This window comes from Trachurus japonicus, chromosome 13, assembly GCF_045865225.1.
Source record: "Trachurus japonicus isolate A0001 chromosome 13, Traja_1.0".
Lineage (NCBI taxonomy): Eukaryota > Metazoa > Chordata > Actinopteri > Carangiformes > Carangidae > Trachurus > Trachurus japonicus.
Genome location: NC_140919.1, coordinates 4,919,831 through 4,938,759, shown reverse-complemented (window position 1 = coordinate 4,938,759; position 18,929 = coordinate 4,919,831). Strand labels below are relative to the sequence as shown.

Genomic DNA, 18,929 nt, shown 5'->3' with positions numbered 1-18,929 from the left:
AGATGCAAAGAAAACAGCACGACGACTTCATGCAGGCAGAGCAGGTCCGTCACAGTCAGGAGGTGGAGATGTTCAGTGGCTGGATAAGTGCACAGAGGGAAATGGAGGAGCGTCGGCTGCAACAGACTCATGGGATGTTCCAGCAATTCATCACGTCTATGCAGAGGCCCTCACATCCACACCTCTGCACTACTCCTTCTCTGCCCTCGATGACTACCAGCACCTCTGACTTTATCATTCCAATTTGTTTATAACTCAAATATTATTTTATATATTATTTATATTTTCTAATGATTTGTAATTGATGTAGTACTTTATCTTTATCTATTTTGTTGTTTGGTTTTGCATCTCCATGTTTGGTTAATAAATGAGTTTTAGCAACCTATTTGGTTTAAGTTCATTTACAGGAACGGTTCAAAGTTCAATTGACATTTTTTCACAAGACATAAAACAAAATCCTTATATAAATCAATTATATAAGTGGGCAATGGATTTTATTATTTGATTGCTGAGAATTATTTTCTTCTTTTTTGGCAATTGTTCCACTTCAGTATGAGTAAAAAACATTTTGAGAAAATGAATTAAACGTTGTAAAAATCAGGCTGACTTATCAACTTATAATACCTTAAAGAACATGAAATGACTTGAAATAGAAAAATAAATATAAAGAAATACATATATATATATGTTATACATATAAATAAATAAATATATATATATATATATATATATATATATATATATATATATATATATATATATATACACACACACACATGTATGTATAAGAAATACCCCAAATATTCAGGGTCAAATCAAAATTTATTCACAGCATCAGCAAGTTTCTCAAGCTTCTTTCAAGCTTCAAGGTTCAGATAATAACAATGCAGTTTCTCATGGCCAGGCCACTAGCTAGCACTACAGACTTGCAAAATATGCACACAAAGCATCTCTAGTGGTGTGTGAAGTTGTCGCACAAACATGGTTGCAGTCCTGTCCCTCATGATGGTCCTCTCGCACATCTGTGCCATCGTAGCCCTCGCTGTTCTCCTCACAGAAATTGTGAAGCACGCAGCAGGCTGAGATCACAGTGTTGATGTTGTTGATGTTGCAGTCATATCTTTTCATCAGACACCGCCATCTACCTTTAGACGCCCGAATGCCCTCTCCACAGTCATCCGAGCCCTGCTGAGACGGTTGTTGAAAGTAAGCGGTGCGGGGTAGTGTGCTGGCTGTCAGGGTATGGTTTCATCAGCCATGGTAGAAGTGGATACGCTGCATCTCCCAGCATCGTCACTGGCACATTTACACCTCCAAACCTCTGTGAAATGAGGGAACAGTGTACCACTCTGACCCCTCTCATACAAAGATGAGTTTCCAAAAACTCTGGCATCATGGACTTTGCCAGGCCAACCTACATTAATGTCCCAGAACCGAAGACGATGGTCGACAACACCTTGCAGGATGACCGAGTAGAAACCTTTACGGTTATAGTAGTCTGCAGGACTGTCAGTTGGGGCTAGGATCCCAGTATGAGTTCCATCAATAGCCCCTCCACATCGTGGGAAACCCCACCGATCTCTGAACCCTTGAATAATTGTCTTAAATTCATCTTCGGATGGTGTTCTGATGTAGTGGGGCAGCATCTTGTTAACGATGATGGAAGTAACATGATTTGAAATTGTAACTGCAGTAGACTGGCCAATCCCAAATAAATGAGCGATTGTCCGGAACTCCACATTTGTGGCCAGTCTCCAGATACATATTGCCACACGTTGCTCCACGGGTACTGGTTTTCTGAAGGTGGTTGGCAGTCTTTGAAGGTGTGGTCTGAGGATGTCACACAACTGCTGGAATGTGGTCTTTCTCATTCTGAAGTTTAACTGCCACTCATCATCTGCCCAGTTGGTTGAAATGTGATCCCACCACACACCACTTCTCTGCCGAATCCAGATGGTCCTAAAGCAAAAGGAGAAGACATGTAAATTAATCATGCAGTGATGCAAACTACCAGTCAACCAGTAGATACATAAATAACATTATCATATAAAGATTCTAGGTATAAACAGAAAAGTTAATTAATAGGGAAAATGATTCAGATTCAGTTCATTTGGCACTTTCATAAAAAAACTCTGTTCTCCCTGTCATGTTGTTTATTTATAAATATCAATATAAAAAGGAGACACATTTTAAAGCAAAACAGCATTTCTTAAGAAGAGACAGCACATGATCAACCGTTTAACCATTAAAAAAAAACTTTGAAAACGTACATTCCAAGTCCGCTATGCTTAACAGCCTCCAGAAACCCTCCATAATTATCATCTAAAAACGCATAACATTCACATTAACAACGATGACAATGTGTCTCTCCTCAATTAATTTGAGTATTTGAATTATTAGTTTTAACGACTGGTCAGTTCTTACCTTTTGGCTGGAGGATGTGAAGTGTAATTCGCAAGAAGAGCTTTGAAAGCCTCCCCTTTTTCCTGTTGCCTCCGCAAAAACCTTTTAATTCGTGCAGCACGATTAACTGCGAATCGCCGCCTTGCAAAGTCAATGAATCCAGATGCTGGTGAGGGCTGACTATTTTGAAGATGGTTCAAAAAGAAAAGCAATGCCATTGCAGCCGTGTTGTCGCGTTCGCTCTCCATCTAGCTGCTTAACCGCAGATAAACAACAGTCACTTTATGATGACGTTGCGCAATGCGTATGACGTATATCAACGTGATGACATTTGTGTCGGAGGCAACCGTGCTTGAGCACGCTTGGGTTCGAGGTAGTGTGAGTGCGGGCCAGCGGGGGACAGGGGAGGGGGGGCATTCGGGCTTCAGCACGGCACGGATCAACTGGCCCTAGTGTGAGTGCGCCCTTACACTTGCTCAAGTCGAAAAAAAAGTCAGCTGTTATCTGAACATCTCTATATTGCTGCCGCCACCGCCGTAGTAGTAGCAGCAGCAACAACAACATCCTTCTCTACAAACAAATATTTTTCGTCCTAGTCTCAAAATGTGTCCACAAAAGCAAACGTAATGACTCACTGCGGAAAGCTTGCCAGGCCTATAGTTACGGTTGCTAACGTAGGATTGGACAATAGCCGTTGGTGGGAGGAGTTGGCGAAGGGTCAATTCTACTGACCAAAAGACTCACAAGGCTGTTGATAGGCTACATGTACCCCTAAATATTTTTGTATAATGTATACAGTTAAAGAACTGCGCATCATTGGAGTTTATCAAACGTCTACTGCTCAGGCATACTTTCACCTAGAGACTCCATTTAAACTTTAAACAGTAGACACAAGTCTTGTGTATTGTCGTATTACTCCACGTTTTGATCAGCACAGAAAAGAGAAACTATGCAGGATATTTACTTTATGTTTCATTTTTACCGTCATTAAATAGCTTGGGACTAATAGTGATGTTAGATAAACGACTTGTAACCTGTTACAGGGAGAGTGGAGGCTCCTAAGTTATTTCCACATCGTGGCTGAAAAGTAAACTTGCATCAGAACTTCTGACCGTGTCACAGCTCCTCTCCTCTCTGTAGCTCCGCGACACAAACGCACCCCATAATCTCTTGTTTATGACAGATACGACTACACAAAATACACGTAACGTGTATGGTAATCCATCGATCCACTGATTGATTATCAAAGGCTTCAAATGCACGAACGGGAGGAGGCTCAGCAAAACAGCGGCCGTGACCGGGCATGCAGAGTCGGCCGTTGCTATGGAGTCCCTAGCAACGGTCCGCTCAGCGGTGGTCTATCGAGAAATAAACACCGCAGAATATTGGTGATTGACCAATCAGAATCGAGTATTCAAGAGAGCCGTGTTCTAAGAGATTATAATGGGGGTGCGTTCCGATCGACCTTTAGTTCCCTGCGCAGTGGACTACACAGGGTGTGCCGCCATTTTAAGTGTGGTTCCAAACCGCAGGGAGCAGTTTGAAGGGAACTGTGAACTGTGCAGGGAGGGAGTGAACAACGGTTCCTCACTTCGCTCAGTTCACCGGACGTTATTACCCATCAGTCATTGCGGCCCGGACAGTTGACAACAAGATGGCAGGGAGCCCCGACTTCGTTTACGTGTGTAAGTATCGTTGTTGTAACAAAAGTTGACGGTATTACTATTAATAGTCCTGTAACATGAAATTAGTGGTATTACTTGTACACAAAAATTTCAAAAGTTTCCCTTTCCTTTTTTAGCTGCGGTAATTATTTTAAGACACCGACAAGTCAGCTAACGTTAATAGTTACGTACAAGGCACTACACTTATTTATGACTTGCATAACGTTGCTCTTAGCCTAACGCTAACTGTTAATTCAGGGTCCCGGGAGGAGACCACGGAGTTCATCCAGCACCGGAGCGAGCTGGAACATCTGTTCACGGGCCGGCGCAACGCTGCAAAGAGCGGATGGGAGTAAGTTCAAAGATCACCTAGCTGTACGAACGTACTAATGTTATTATTCTTTATTTTCGAGTAACGTCCTACTGCATTTTTAAAGTAGCTTTTATTTCCTACACTGTACTGAATCATTTGTTCTCTTTTAATATCTGTCTTTTTTTCTTAGCTTGATTTAATCACTTTCTTCTCGGCTCTTTTATGTTTATTTAACAGCATTTAATGTAAAGCTCTTTTATTGCCTATTTGAAGAAATTTGCTTTACAAATAAACTGCCTGTCTTCAATATTGTCTATCCCTAATTTATTACAGAGCTGTACTCAGAGAGATGGGCCTGGAGACAAAAGTCTCTGTTATACAGGCTTCCCGTAAGTGGGAAAACCTAAAGAAAAAATACAAGGTAAGTCGGGATTTATTCACACAGAAGCTGTTACGGAGAAAACTGAGGGTTTCAGTCCAAAACTGTCACCACTGTGTAGTGTGAGGAAGAGTGTCGCTACCCGATTTGCAACGTTACCCGATTTGTGACAGCCACGTACGGCAACTCCACTTGGACAAACTTAGTTGAATTGACTTAGGATCACTGCCCTATGTGCGTCGCCAGAGACGGTTTATCTTTTTATTTATTTTTTTAAAAATACTTTATTAGTAATGTAAACTGAGGGTTGGTTGTGGTGGTCTGGATCTTGATGCTCAGAAAACAGGAACAGAGGCGGACTTTTAATGTTTACTGTCCTCTTTTCTCGCCGGCCTCATCACCATGACAACCACAAACAATCACAACTACCACAACACTCACTGAATAAACGAGTCTGCCGCGGCTGTCTTATGACGGACCTCCGCGGTTTTTATTTTATTTTATTTTATTTTATTTTTTAATCATTTTCACAGTACCGTATTTTAAATTCACAGAACTTTAAGCATGTACGCAAATCGGGCAGCGCCCAAATGAAGTTTGTCCAAGTGGAGTTGCCGTAGGCAGCTGTCCAAGATGGCGGCCGGTCTGCGCATGCGCAGACCAGTTTTGTCACAGATCGGGTAGCGACACGGAGGCACCGGTGTTGCATTCAGGTGCAGTCAGGCAGACGGCCGTCGGCAAACCAACCGGATGTCATTTTACTCCACCAGAGAAAGACGGTAAAACAATACCACATCACCATGACAACATGTTGTCACTCCTGTATTGTTTTGCCTCATGCTGGCTGACCACTTGTTTACATAGACGCTTGTTTATCCTGTTACATGCAGCGTCTGTTGTCTATCTGAGAGTGCATTCACACCGGACGCGAGTAAAATATTTGCCTCGCTCTACTTGCTCGAGTTTGCCCACTGGAATATTTGTTTTTACTCACAACATTCGTGCGAATATCGCGCGTGAGTTCAGTATTTTGATTTTGCGCAAACAGGCAAATTTTGCGTGTTCGCTCCACTTTTTTCGCGCCACGGCACAAATTTGAGTCCATTCGTGTCTGTACATTGACTTTGTAATCGTATCGCGCAATAATTTTGCCTCGCGCCCGGTGTAAACGCACTGTCACGTCTGTCTGCCCGATTTCATGTGAATGCAACATCAAGAATACGTTCTGATATGCAACCGCACCGCGAGATGGGGGGATTCCTACATATTATACCTTTAAAGAAGGTAAAATCTTCTTTGAAATCTTGTGTAGGGACAGATGATGAGGACACGTTCACAGAGGGGATGAACGTTGGTGTTGTGATGGTGATGGACGGAGAAGACATCATTGACACGTCAGTAGTCCTTGAAGAAGCATTCATCCTGTCTGATCTAAAGGACATCCCATGTGCCAGACTATCCAAAGGAACTAAGGTACACGTTTGAAGTCATTCAGAAGGTGCTGATGAACATCGGTGGAGGACAGTGTTCCTCACTTGTAGCCTCGTAAACCAGCCTCTCCCGGAACTGCATTTCATTTCATTCTGAGGGAGAGTCTGGCCTCATCCCCGCTCTAAGCGTTTGGGGTGGGCGGGAGTAGTAGCGTTGACAGACAACCCCATTCAGCCAATCAGCAAGTTGGTGTAGTGACGGGGCGTTACACCAGTCGGTCCCTGATTGGCCAACGTGCTGTGTCAATCACAGCGGGCGACGCTGATTGGCTCTAAGGCCTTCTGAGGGTTTCAGTCCAAACGCTTAGAATGGGGATGAGGCCAGACTCTCCCTCAGAATGAAATGAAATGCAGTTCCGGGAGAGGCTGGTTTACGAGGCTACCTCACTTGTGCATGGTTTAAGAAACAGACTCCTGCGGAAAACCATGTGAGATTGTGCTCAAATGACTCATCTCATGCCTGTGTGTTAAAACTTTCTGGTACTCAAGTCAAGTTCTTATTTTAGTGTCTATTTCGTAGTATTTGCAAATATTATTTTTCTGTTTTGCACATTAAACAGAACTACACTAAGACTTGTTCAAATATGGCCTGTGGTGTTGGATGTGAATGTCATGGCCCTCCACTGACAGCATTTTCATTTAGTGGGACTCCCAGATTTCGGCAGTCAAGACGCCTTCACCAGCCATTGTGGAGATCGACAACGTTTCTGTCGCAGAGACAACTGTCACTCTCACCATAGAGAACGAGGACGCTCTTCACATAATCGAAAGCGAAGCTGTCGCTATCAAACTGTCCAGCAACTTCAACTGCAGATCGTGTTACAGGAGGCAATCCGCTTCCTTCAACACCACGCAGCCCTTTCAGCGCTGTGAATGGATGCCAGCTTCTGCGCAAAAGCTCCCACTTCCTGGCTACAACCAGCGGTATCCTGCACGTTGGGGCCGACGGGGCGGAAGTACCATTGACTCTTAACAACTCTGTTTTGAAGTCCTTTTTGGAAACAAATCGTCTGACAGACTTAAGCTAAGGGTAGACCTGGGAAACGGAGCACGCAAGAAAAAAGCCATCAGTGCAGCATCCGAGGCTGCAGAGACAGCCTCACGATGACTGTGGATCAGGAGGGACAAGCAGTGGATCAGGAGGGACAAGCAGTGGGTGAAGTTGAAAGACCCCCAAAAAGAACATGACCCTAGGTACTATCACTGAGGATGTGTCCAAGAAACTGCATCACAAGATGTACAGAATGTAGCAACCAACTGGAGGACAAGGAAAGTCTAGAAATGCATTTCTTGACTTTGGAAAAAGTCACAATCTCTTTCAACGCGGAACGTTTCATTACTGAATTGTCCCACACCCACTGGCGCACCCGTTCCGCCTGCCGCTGTTTCCACCACGGCCACAGCTCCAATGCTGGTTCATGGGACAATCTGGAGGATTCTTTAAAGACTAATGTGATAAAACCTTGTTCATAGTTTTCTATTGATGAAAATGTTCATTTCAGTGTGTTCCATGTTTCCTTTCAAGGTCAGTTTGATTTCAGTTGTTAATATAATCTGCTTTTTTTCTTTTCTTTTTATAAATAAACTTGTTTAATCCAGTCACATTTAAAACTCCCCCGTTCCTTTTTTTGTTTTTAGCAGACACACGCCGACACATTTTTCAACATTTTATTAATTAAACAACTAATTGATTAATCCTTTCAATAATCGACAGGTTAATCCATAATGAAAATAATGGCTGCAGCCCTAATGCACATTTCTGTACAAAATATTGTGATGGTCTATACACGTGTGTTTGAATCAATAAATGTAAACAATCATTTACAGCTATATGACAATTATATTTTCAATTCAGTTCAATCTGTAGTTGAGTTCTTACGTAACATTAGGTTAGTGTAGATAAACTTTATTGTCCCCAAAAGGGGAAATTTGTGTTGGGCAAAAGTGCGCATAGAGCCGTAAAGCAACAATAAAATAAATACAGACAGAGGAGCCCAACCCCCCGTGCTGCTCCTCAGGTCACCCACTGCAGTTTGTGTGGAAGGGGGCTCAAGGAGGTCTTTGGCTTTCAGGTCCTCCTTCACCTCCAGAGTCCCAGTGTGATAGAACTTTGTGGCCCTTGTCACATTGATATTGTAGGGGGGGCCGTCCCCTCGGGGGCCGTATCCCCGCATGACGTATGGCATCCCCTCCTTAACCTGGCCCGAGAACTCCTCATACAGGGTTATTTTGTGGACTGAGTCCCCATCAGTAATGGCCACAATCACATTTTTTTTTTGCGTGGCGGGGACTGCCACGCCCTCATCAAATGTCCACCTTAAAGTCTTTACCACCTCTTTCACCCCCAGGACCATTATCTGAACAAATGGGGGCCGGAAGAAGGTGGTGTCGGGCCGAAGGTTTACTACCTCTTGTAGTTTCATTCTGAAATTAGATAGACACAAAAATATAATTACATTTTTTCCCCCCCAAAGTCAATAATACACTGGGGGCAAAAGTGGCACACTCTTAGGAACTTAAATGTAAAATAGATAAATAAAACAACTGCTCTGATAAATAGTTTTTTTCCAGATCTTTTTCACATATCCTTCAATCTCAGTTATTATCAAAACTAGTAATGATAATATTTATTTTGTTTTTAATATTTCTATAGACAATTTAATTAAAATAAAAACACGGATTCTATTACTGTTACAGTAATTAAAGCAGAAGTAAGGTGAATGTTTGTGTTAATCTAAGTCTTAAATAGTTGTATCTTCCGACAGCAATCACTTCTATAGAGTGTTTGGTCTGAAACACGGGTCTGTCAGTCACTCTGCTCTGCTCTGAGCCCAGGAGAAAACTTTCCTTGTATCCTACAACCTTTATCCAATGAGGAGAGAGAACGGCATAAAGGGGCAGTCCTCTCTGTGTGTGCAGCCAAGGGATGCGCATGAATGTGGTGACGTAGGGACGAGGGCAGGGACTGCTAACATCGGCTGACTAAACAGGTACAGTACACAGTAAGTCTTTTAAACTTTGTTGTCTGTTTGCAGGTGGTGACAGCTCCATTATTTATGGTATAACATGTAATAAACACGTGTGGACACAACGCTGTGGGCTGTTTGTATGGACCATTTCTCATTCTATTGAGCTGTAACTAACATTTCCATATTTCACACAGTCTGTGACAAACTATAAACTGTGTTCTTGTCTGTAACAACATCTCTGTCCTGGGTGATGATCCCTCCTCTGTTGCTCACCCTGAGCTTTCTCCTGGTTTTCCCTGTTAAAAGGGTTTTCCATGGAGTTTTTCCTCAGTGGATGTGAGGGTCTAAGGACAGAGGATGTTGTTATGATGGGATGTAAAGCCCTTTGAGACAAACTGGTGGTAAAAACGGGCTATACAAATAACATTGCCTTGCCTTGCCTGTTTGTTTACGCCGCAGGTAGAGAGAGTTTTTCAGGGAGCGTGGAGCATGGGGGGGTCGGTGGTGGAGGTTACAGACTCCACCTGAGACTGATCAAAGTGGATGGTGACTTTCAGGTCGGTCGTCCGGTCGTTGACTCCGTCGGTGATGTGCGTCCCGGAGAAACAGGACTGCAGCCACTCGTCCAACGTCATCTTCTGGACTCGCTGCATCTTCTCCTCGCTGATGTGAAACATCTTACTGCGGAAGTTCTGTCACAAATTGAAGATTTCAATTCAATAATGGAAGATTTGATTACAGAAATACAATAAATACAGTGACAGACAAACGAGCAATAAACCTAAGTGCAGTGACAGACTTTGACAGACATATTGTGAAAAAAAGTAGTTATCACATCAACTCTTTCTTTACATTTTTATTTATTTTTCTAGGTTGCAGCGGCTATGGGGGTGTGTTGTTGTTGCATATTGTTGTTGCTGATACGATTCTTCATAAGGTCTCCCTCTAGAACCAGCTCCACAATTCCCTCCCCACAAACACGCCCACTGTCCTCTCCGCCTGATCTTGGTTTTTCTAAAGGGAAAAGAAAACAACATAAACAGAAACACATCATTATTTTCACAGAAAAACCTAACCATCACCCCCGCCCCCCACTTCTTCCCTCTATTCCTCTCCTCGCTTCTGTGAACACTTACCTCCACAGTGGAGACATTTCTTGGGTTTTCCTGAAAACGAAATAAAAAAAAAACTTTGTGTCTTGTATAAAGTCATAAATTCATCTGAAAATAATGTATATACTGTACAAATCCATGAATGAAATTCATTGCTTTACCTGTGGGAGTGTGACCACCCTCAGTGGGACCTCATCTCGTCCCACTTTCACTGGCTTGATGGTCTCAAGCTGAACAACAAGAGCAAAGTATAATAGGTTACATGAAAGCACAACTTTAACAAACTAGGCCTAAACAATGAGTCATTGAGAAATTATATAACTGACCTTGACCACCTCCCCGACCACTGTGAGGAGCCCCTCCCCCTCCCCCCCGACCACTGTGAGGAGCCCCCCCCCCCCCCCCGTGCTGCTCCTCAGGTCACAGATTTGAGTTGTGGTGGAAGGGGGCTCAAGGAGGTCTTTGGCCTCGGCTTTGAGGTCCTCCTTCACCTCCAGAGTCCCGGTATTATAAAACTTAGTGGCCCTTATCACATTGATATTGTAGGGGGGGGGCGTACCCCCGCGTGACGTAGGCCATCCCCTCCTTTATCTGGCCTGAGAACTCTTCAAAAATAGTAACTTTATGGTCCCCATCAGTTATTACAACAATTGATTTTTTTTTTTTTTGCGTGGCGGGGACTGCCAACCCCTCACTGAAGGTCCATCTGATAGTTTTTAAGATCTCTCTCACCCCCAGGACCATGATCTGGATAAATGGGGGCCGGAAGAAGGGGGTGTCGGGGCGAAGGTTTACTACCTCTTGTAGTTTCATTAGTTTCATGTAGAAATATTTCCTATTTTCGGTTACATGCTGCTATTCCGACATGCCGCTATTTCGACATTGACTTCTAATTGTCGGAATAGCGGCATTAACATTATTTTTTAAGCGTCCCACTATTCCGACATTTTTTTTTTCATTGTCGGAGTAGCGGCACTTTACTATTTTTCAAACATTCCGCTTTTCCGACATTGATTGATTACGTTATAGTCAGAGTGTCCTTCTGATTTATTTTTATTTTTTCATCTGAGACACTGTTTCTCATACACAAATACATAGGCCTATTAGAGAAGAAAAAACAAACCCTCCAAGTTTAAAAACACACCGGCAGCAGCTCACACTGATCTGCAGAGCTGAGACTGTTATTATTCTGTCACCTGAGTTTATCCTGCTGCTTTACATCGTTTTAACATAGGTAAAAGAAGAAAAAAAAGATTGTCTGGAATAAAGGGGCAGATTACATAAGATTATTCTTTTTTTCTGCTCCCTTTTGTTGAGATTTGGGAGGTTTTTGCCTGATTTATTGCCCGATGCCATGTATCTAGCTTTCTCTCCCCCCCTCCGCCTGTTGTCTTCGTTGTCACTTTGTTGTCGCTCCACAGAGCGCACATGGCTAATTAATATGCACGTGCTGACCATATGGTTGTCTAGGCATTCCGGGACGGAGGTGTGTTCACGTGCGCAACTGCGCACCATTCTTGGATCCAGTTATCAAAGTTGAGGTGCAGAGTTGTGCACGCACAGTTTGATAGATCTGAAAAAGGTGTAAATATGTTGGGTGTCTTTTCACCGTAGGGCTAAGCAAAACATTTAGTAGCAGCAGTTTTACACAGCTTACTTACAGTTTTGATAAATAAGGCCCCAGGCCCTGAGCCCAGAGCCCAGACGCTCACAGCTGCAGCTCCACGGCTCATCCGCCGCGCTGTCCGTGGTGCTGAAGGTGACAGGTTAACTTGACAAACAAACTGCAGCATAGTTCTGTTTGTTTATCATGTGTGTCAGTTTTGTTTGCTTGATAGTTGAGTTGTTGAGATTAAGAACATCACTCCCTCATCAAACCAGTGATAGACATGCTGAAAAGAAAAGAGAGAGAGAGACGCGCCTGGGTATCACAGCTGTGTAAAACAAAACAAAACAAAAAAAGACGATATGTCGGAATAGCGGTATCAAAAAGTGTCGGACTACCGGTATGTCGTAATAGCGGGATGTCTAAATAGTGACATGTCGGAATAGCGGGATGTCTGAATAGCGGGCGGACCCCCCTATTTTCAAATGAGATTAAGGGTGTATTCACACCTGTTTAGTGTGCACCCTGGTGCGCACCAAATGTTAAAATGATCCATTGTTTCATTTTTCAGTTAGTGCGGTTGCGTTCACACCTGCTTTTTGTCACTCGGGACCAAACTTGGAGAACGTCACGTCTCCATGACTACCGGTTGGAATCTGGAAGCGCTGATTGATAAAACTTTCATGATGGAGACTCCAGTAGGGCCGGTTGTTAGTAGCTCTGGTCATTTATTTCTATATTGTTTGCATGTATAACTCTGTTTGGTACTTCTGGCTGGTTTCCGGTTGTGTTCACCCAGCTCGGTCCTGTTCCCGGTTAAACGTTAAACACGGGCGGACCTCTGCTGCTCGGTAACCACGGTAACCAGCTGCTCCGCGGACACAAGGGACGGAGCCGCCGACCTGTCGGTGTCTGAGCAGCGGACTCAGCGGACACGCAGCGACCGGCTGCCCCGCTGCTGCTGCTTCGTTTGTTGGGACAGAGCTCCGCAGCACCGGAGCACCGGGTGGTCTCCCCGCTGCGTTAACCCGTCGTCAGCGACTACGGGAGCCCGTTTAGCTCAAACGTGTTGAGTTCGCCTGGCAGTTGGCTCGCACCAGAGTGCGGTTGCTTTCACACCTAAACTAGTGCGCACCAGAGTTCAGCTGGAGCCGAACCGAGACCACCTCCTCAGGCCGCACTAGTTTTGGTGCATTAGAGTGCGATGTGCTTTCACACCAACCCAAACTGGACCAAATTTAGTGCGCACCAGATTTAGTGCGCACTAACACTGCAGGTGTGAATACACCCTAAAGCTCGGGCTCTAATTTCGTGGCGCAACTCAGGGTGGGGCAGCGCGGGGAGCATACGTCAGTCTGACTGCCCAAAAGTCCGACGGCTCATTTCTCCGACTACCCATTCTACAGTGTTAAGGTTAGGTTTAGGGTAAGGTTGAGGGTTAGGGCTACTTAAGTCGGAGAAGTGGGAGGTCGGACTGATGACGCAAAAATAAAGAAATGTATGGTCGGAGAAATGGGTACATTTAGATGCAATAAATAATCACAGTAACCACTATTTATTGTAACCAGTGTTAATTTTGACAACAAATTCTAATTTAGTTTTAGTCTTAGTCTTTTGACTAAAATACAATTTAGTTGTAGTCATATTTTAGTCATCTGAAATATTTTAGTTTTAGTCTAGTTTTAGTCGACGAAATATCTTTAGAATTTTAGTCAGCTAAAATTACAGTGGATTTAGTCGACGAAATGTTTCTCCAGAATATCCAGTCATTGGAATTATCCATCAATCTGTTATGGAATGGTATTAAGGTTTGAGAGTCTACAATACAGGCACAGAAACAGTTGTAATATGGTGCATTTTGTTTTATTCATGTTCTTTTAACTTTCATGTTAATACTGAGTTTCAATCAAATTGCTTTGGTTTTCTTTGGAACAGTTTAGTCAGTGTCCCATCTACTATCTCCATCATTAGCACAAAGTCCTCAGCTGCAGTTGTGAGTGGTAAATGTGTGTGTCCAGTCCATCTGGCCTGCTCCTTGGTCTGTTGTTCTAGAAGAACTGAGGGAAGCTGTAGAGATGAACTGCTGCTGGGTTGCATAGCAGCACTAGCTTTATCTCCACTTGGTCCATGGTCATCTGTGTCATCATCAGAGTCTTCTGTATCTGTGAGGGTGAATAAGGGGGGAATCAAGTTGTGATCTTTGTCGCTCAGTCCTCCCAGATCTCTGTCACACTACACACACACACGCAGGCACACATGCACGCGCTTGCACACGCGCACACACGCGCAACGAATCAATCTTCTAATCAATACAATTCAGAGGTGGTTTCCTTTAGCTTCTATTGCATTTCATGTTTAGTCCTATAAACACGGTGGTTTGTCTGATAATATAACTTTAGCGTGTGTGCTTACCGTCGCGTGTTCTGTGTAGATGATGCTTCACGTTGCTGGTGTGTGGATCGATGTGGGTCCCCGCGATTTCTGCTCCGGTTTACAGGGGGTCCTGGGCATTGTCCTTGTTGTCATATGTGAAGTGTGTGACCAGATGTCATTTCTTCGTTTCCGTCCTAAACTCAGCGCTGATATTTCCGTGGTGTTCATAACTCATGCTGTCGCGCTCGGAGCGCGTGCACCGCAGGACGCTAAGGAGCGAGGCCAGTTTTATTTTGAAACTTTTCATGTGCCGCGGCTGTGGCTCTGCTTCCGGAGAAATCAACATGATTGGACCTCTTCTCCATTCGTCCCTCCCTAACATTTTCGTCTCGTTTTTATTAGTTGACTAAATTGTTAATTAATTTCATCATCGTCTTCGTCATCACAGCTGACTTTTTATTTAGTTTTTATTTAGTTTTCGTCCGTGAAAAAGGTTCGTTGACGAATATTTTTCGTCATAGTCTTCGTCAACGAAATTAACACTGATTGTAACTATCTGAATCAGCACATACACTTATATAGACAGATCAAAGGCTGTCGGCATGCGTAATTTTAACTCAGCCTGACTGAATTAACCCAGATGAAACCAGGAGGGACTGAGACAAAAAAGCAGCCGTGGATGTCCCAAGAGCAGGACAGTGAGGATGGATAACTGCATGTCGCTGCTGTGTTGACACTACACACTTGATGATCCGCTATATTTATTTATTTACTTATTGATTTATTAGCGGGCCAGCGCCGCATCGTCACGCGACCATAACAAATAAAACTGAAAACAAATAAACTATCATCTCTCACAGCAAACCACAATCAGCCTGGCATCATAGTGAGCAGATATTCACATCTCCATCTCAGGTCAATTCTAAAGAAAAAAGAAAAAGAGAGACGCTCCGCGATGCCTCCTTTACGCACAGCTGTTTCTGATTTCATTCCAGTTACGCATGGTATTTGTTTATGTTATATGGAAAAGGTGTGTGTGTGTGTTTTTATTTTTGTTTTTTTTTACTGGGCAACGGCTCTGAATATGTCAGCAAAGCAGGATAACAACCTCCTCCCGGGCGCATGACGTCCGTTCTCCGACCATACATTTCTTTATTTTTGCGTCCATTATTCCGACCTCCCACTTCTCCGACTTAAGTAGCCCTAACCCTTAACCTTACCCTAAACCTAACCTTAACACTGTAGAATGGGTAGTCGGAGAAATGAGCCGTCGGACTTTTGGGCAGTCAGACTGATGTATGCTCCCTCCTCCTCCCAGACTACTTTTGCATCGTCAGCCCGTGAGGTCTGTTCGCGCGACCCTATATTGGGACTAGAGGGCTGCACGGGCCTGGAAATTAAGCCCGTACCCGGCCCGAGCCCGAGACTCTCAAACCCGACCCGAACTGAGCCCGAATTAATAAATTAAAAACCAGGCCCGACCCGACCCGACCCGTTACCCGAAGTGTTGTTATGCAAAATGCGTCAAGCAGCTCGGAAGTCAGACGACTCGGTAGAGTGAGAGAGAGAGAGAGAGAGGGGTGAGGTGGACACGGCCGTGTGTGTGTGTGTGTGTGTGTGTGTGTGCCAGAGCAACCTCACTCATGCACGACAGGAACCAGCAGAGAAGGACAGAGAGAAAAAAAAAAAAGAGAGAAGGACTGAGAGACATGCCCAGCGACACCAGAGGGCAGCTGCATCCAACCTGCATCTGGGCTCCCCTGCCCATACTGCGGACGGATGATTGGCTCACGGTGGCACCAGTCTATGAGTGGCACGAGCGACACACACGCGCCGCTCAGAGCGCTCGCGACCAACGACCAAGACCAGCTGTCCGCGTGCAGCCCGACCCGACCCGGGTCCCGCATTAATTAATTAAAAACCAGGCCCGGCCCGGCCCGTTATCCGTCGGGCCTCGGGTTACCCGCGGGCTCGGGTCGGGCAGCCATGCTCTAATTGGGACACTGCGAGCTTGAACCGGACCAGAACATCAGTTTCCTCCCGTCTCACTGCTGCCTCCCTCTTCCACGGTGAAATCAAACTTGCGTGTCGCCCGCGGCGGATTTAAAGGCGAGGAAAGGAGCGGAGCTCATTTGATTGGTGGTGAAGAACGGACTCGGCTGTGTTAAACCCACTCCACGCCCTTTTCTCCTCCCTCTTTGCCACTTGCGCCGGTGGGAGGGAAGGAGGCGGGATTGGGCCTCGCCGTGCATTAAAGGAAAATTGCAAACTGCGCCTGGACACTCCCTGTTGGCACGGCGCAGGGCAGATCCGCCGCGCCTAGTTTACGAATTTAGAGCCCTTCATGTCAATCACCAGTTATACTTACAAGATTTGACCTCAACCAGTGTTTTTACAACTTATGAAAATGAGTTAAACAACAGTATTATGCGTGCCAAAAAAAATTATTCCAGCTCACAAGTTACAAACAAGTGTGATTAATATAAATTGTAATGGCTCTTTACTCATTTTCAAGTGGTAAAAATGACAGGTTGATGTCAAATCTTGTAAAAAAAAAAAAAATCTTCTGAGTAATTTAAAGTCATTTTGAGGCAGATAACCCCTTCTCTGCCAATGTCTTTATTACACACATACAAGAGCTATAAATCATGGTAATTACAGTCTATGAAACAACAATACTGGACATACACAGAGACCTAAAAAATAACAGTACTGACAATGATCATGTTAATATAATGCTTGTTACATTATAAACAGCGTGAGCCTGATGAAGGCAGCCGTCGAGCCTTTTAACAAACTGTGCGCAATCCCACAGACTGGAAATCAATTTCTGCCAAGCAATCTTTTTTTTTTTTTAAATATATCTGTACATTATCATACTTTAATTTTCATTAAGTTACCATCGCGTCTCATTATTCTCCTGATGTCGGCTTAATGTAACGTAAAAGAGATTGCGCTGATGTGCGAGAGTATGTGTGAATGTGACAGCGGGGCAGAGCTGCGGCTGCTGTGCTGTGATGGACCTGATCAGACTGGTGGTGGTCCACAGTCAATCAGTCCCAGATCCTCCACCGTCACCAGATCCCCAGAAAGCCCCCGCAAATAATAGCCTATCGACAAGAAGTTATTTACATTTTCATGGCAAATTGCATCTTTTAGTCGGCTTATTTGACAATAGCCCACCAGGGCTATTGTCAATAGAAATATGAGACGTGGTCAATAGGTTTCATTCATCCATGTTTTGGCAGACAATACAAATAACCAATGCTGGCCTGCCGTCTAGTGCGCTCTGGAAGTTACTACACTCGGCGCAACTCAGTGAGGGGTAGAACGTGCCCCCTGGCCCCACGTGACGCTCCAGCCCTCCCCTGGACCACATCACGTGGAGGCCAGGGTAGCGCCCCCTCACTGTTGCCGCCGAGTGGACGGACAACCCCCTGACGTTGGCCACGGGAGTGATCTCCTCCACCGACTGCTTCTGGCCGCTCTTCTGGCCAAAACGGATCACTGTCAACATGACCCGCACCCCATCCAGTTGAATACCCCTGAGAACCCCATCCAGTACTCCCAGGACAAATTCCTGGTCTGGCCTGAGAATATTGAAGCTGGTGGGGTTGCTCAGGTGATTCTTTTGGATTGTGGCGCGGGCCATGTTGACTGGATCCAGGGCCAGAAGAGCGGCCGTGAAACCGTCACGCACACGGTTAAAAAAACGTGCGCACATTGTCGGCACCACCTCAGTCATGAAGAGGTGGAGGTCCGCCTCACCATCTGGGACAAGCGAGGCATAGACCGCATGGTCTCCCCTCGCCTGCCCCAGACGCACACCCCGGCACTGCTTCAGCGCCCCTCTCAAGCGGTCACTCACCCCCTCCCACTGGAAATGTTTCTTTAAAAAGTGGTAGTGGTTCTGTGTGGTCACCACAGTCTGAGGGGGGAGTGACATGTATGAGAGGGGCAGCTGGAGGAGGCGGAGCTCGGACAACTCCACCACAAACCCGTCTATGTCTGTCGCCACCATTAGCTGGTCATTCATCCAGTCCACCCTGGAGGGAAAGAGGGGGAACCTCAGTTCCTCATCTCTGAGGAACGCCTCAAAGTCCCCCTCTTTCTCCTCCAGGCCCTCAATGAAGTGACTTGCGTTGTCACAGGCGATCTGAGCCAACTCAGTCGTCATTTTTTTTTTTTTTTTTTATTTGTGGTGTGTGTGCGAGTGTTTCTTCTGTTCAGTGTGTTCTTTTGTAGGTCTGGGTGTGTGTGTGTTTGAGTGAGTCAGTGAGTGACTCAGTGAGTGAGTGGGTCAGTGAGTCAGTGAGAGATTTTTTTTTTTTTTTTTGGTGTGTCTGCGTGTGTTTTTTGTGTTTATGTGTGTATTTTGTATGTGTATCTGTGTTCTTTCAGTGTTATTTGTGTTATGTGTATCTGTGTTCTTTGAGTCTTATTTGTATCTGTGTTCTTTGAGTCTTATTTGTGTTATGTTTATCTGTGTTCTTTCAGTCTTATTTGTGTTATGTCTATCTGTGTTAGTGGAGTCTTATTTGTATCTGTGTTCTTTCAGTCTTATTTGTATCTGTGTTCTTTCAGTCTTATTTGTGTTATGTCTATCTGTGTTCTTTCAGT

At 44.6% G+C, this 18,929-nt stretch overlaps 1 protein-coding gene and 1 long non-coding RNA gene across 2 annotated transcripts in view; one reads left to right on the top strand and one right to left on the bottom strand.

The window, feature by feature from the left end:
* Positions 1 to 18,929, bottom strand: part of LOC146975302 (protein NLRC3-like) — a 214,140-nt gene that overhangs the window by 51,594 nt on the left and 143,617 nt on the right. The gene's annotated exons all lie outside the window — the stretch shown is intronic.
* Positions 4,055 to 4,830, top strand: LOC146975307 (uncharacterized). The gene is made up of 3 exons (XR_015037426.1): positions 4,055 to 4,088; positions 4,326 to 4,419; positions 4,714 to 4,830. It is a non-coding gene; the product is annotated as an uncharacterized LOC146975307 (long non-coding RNA).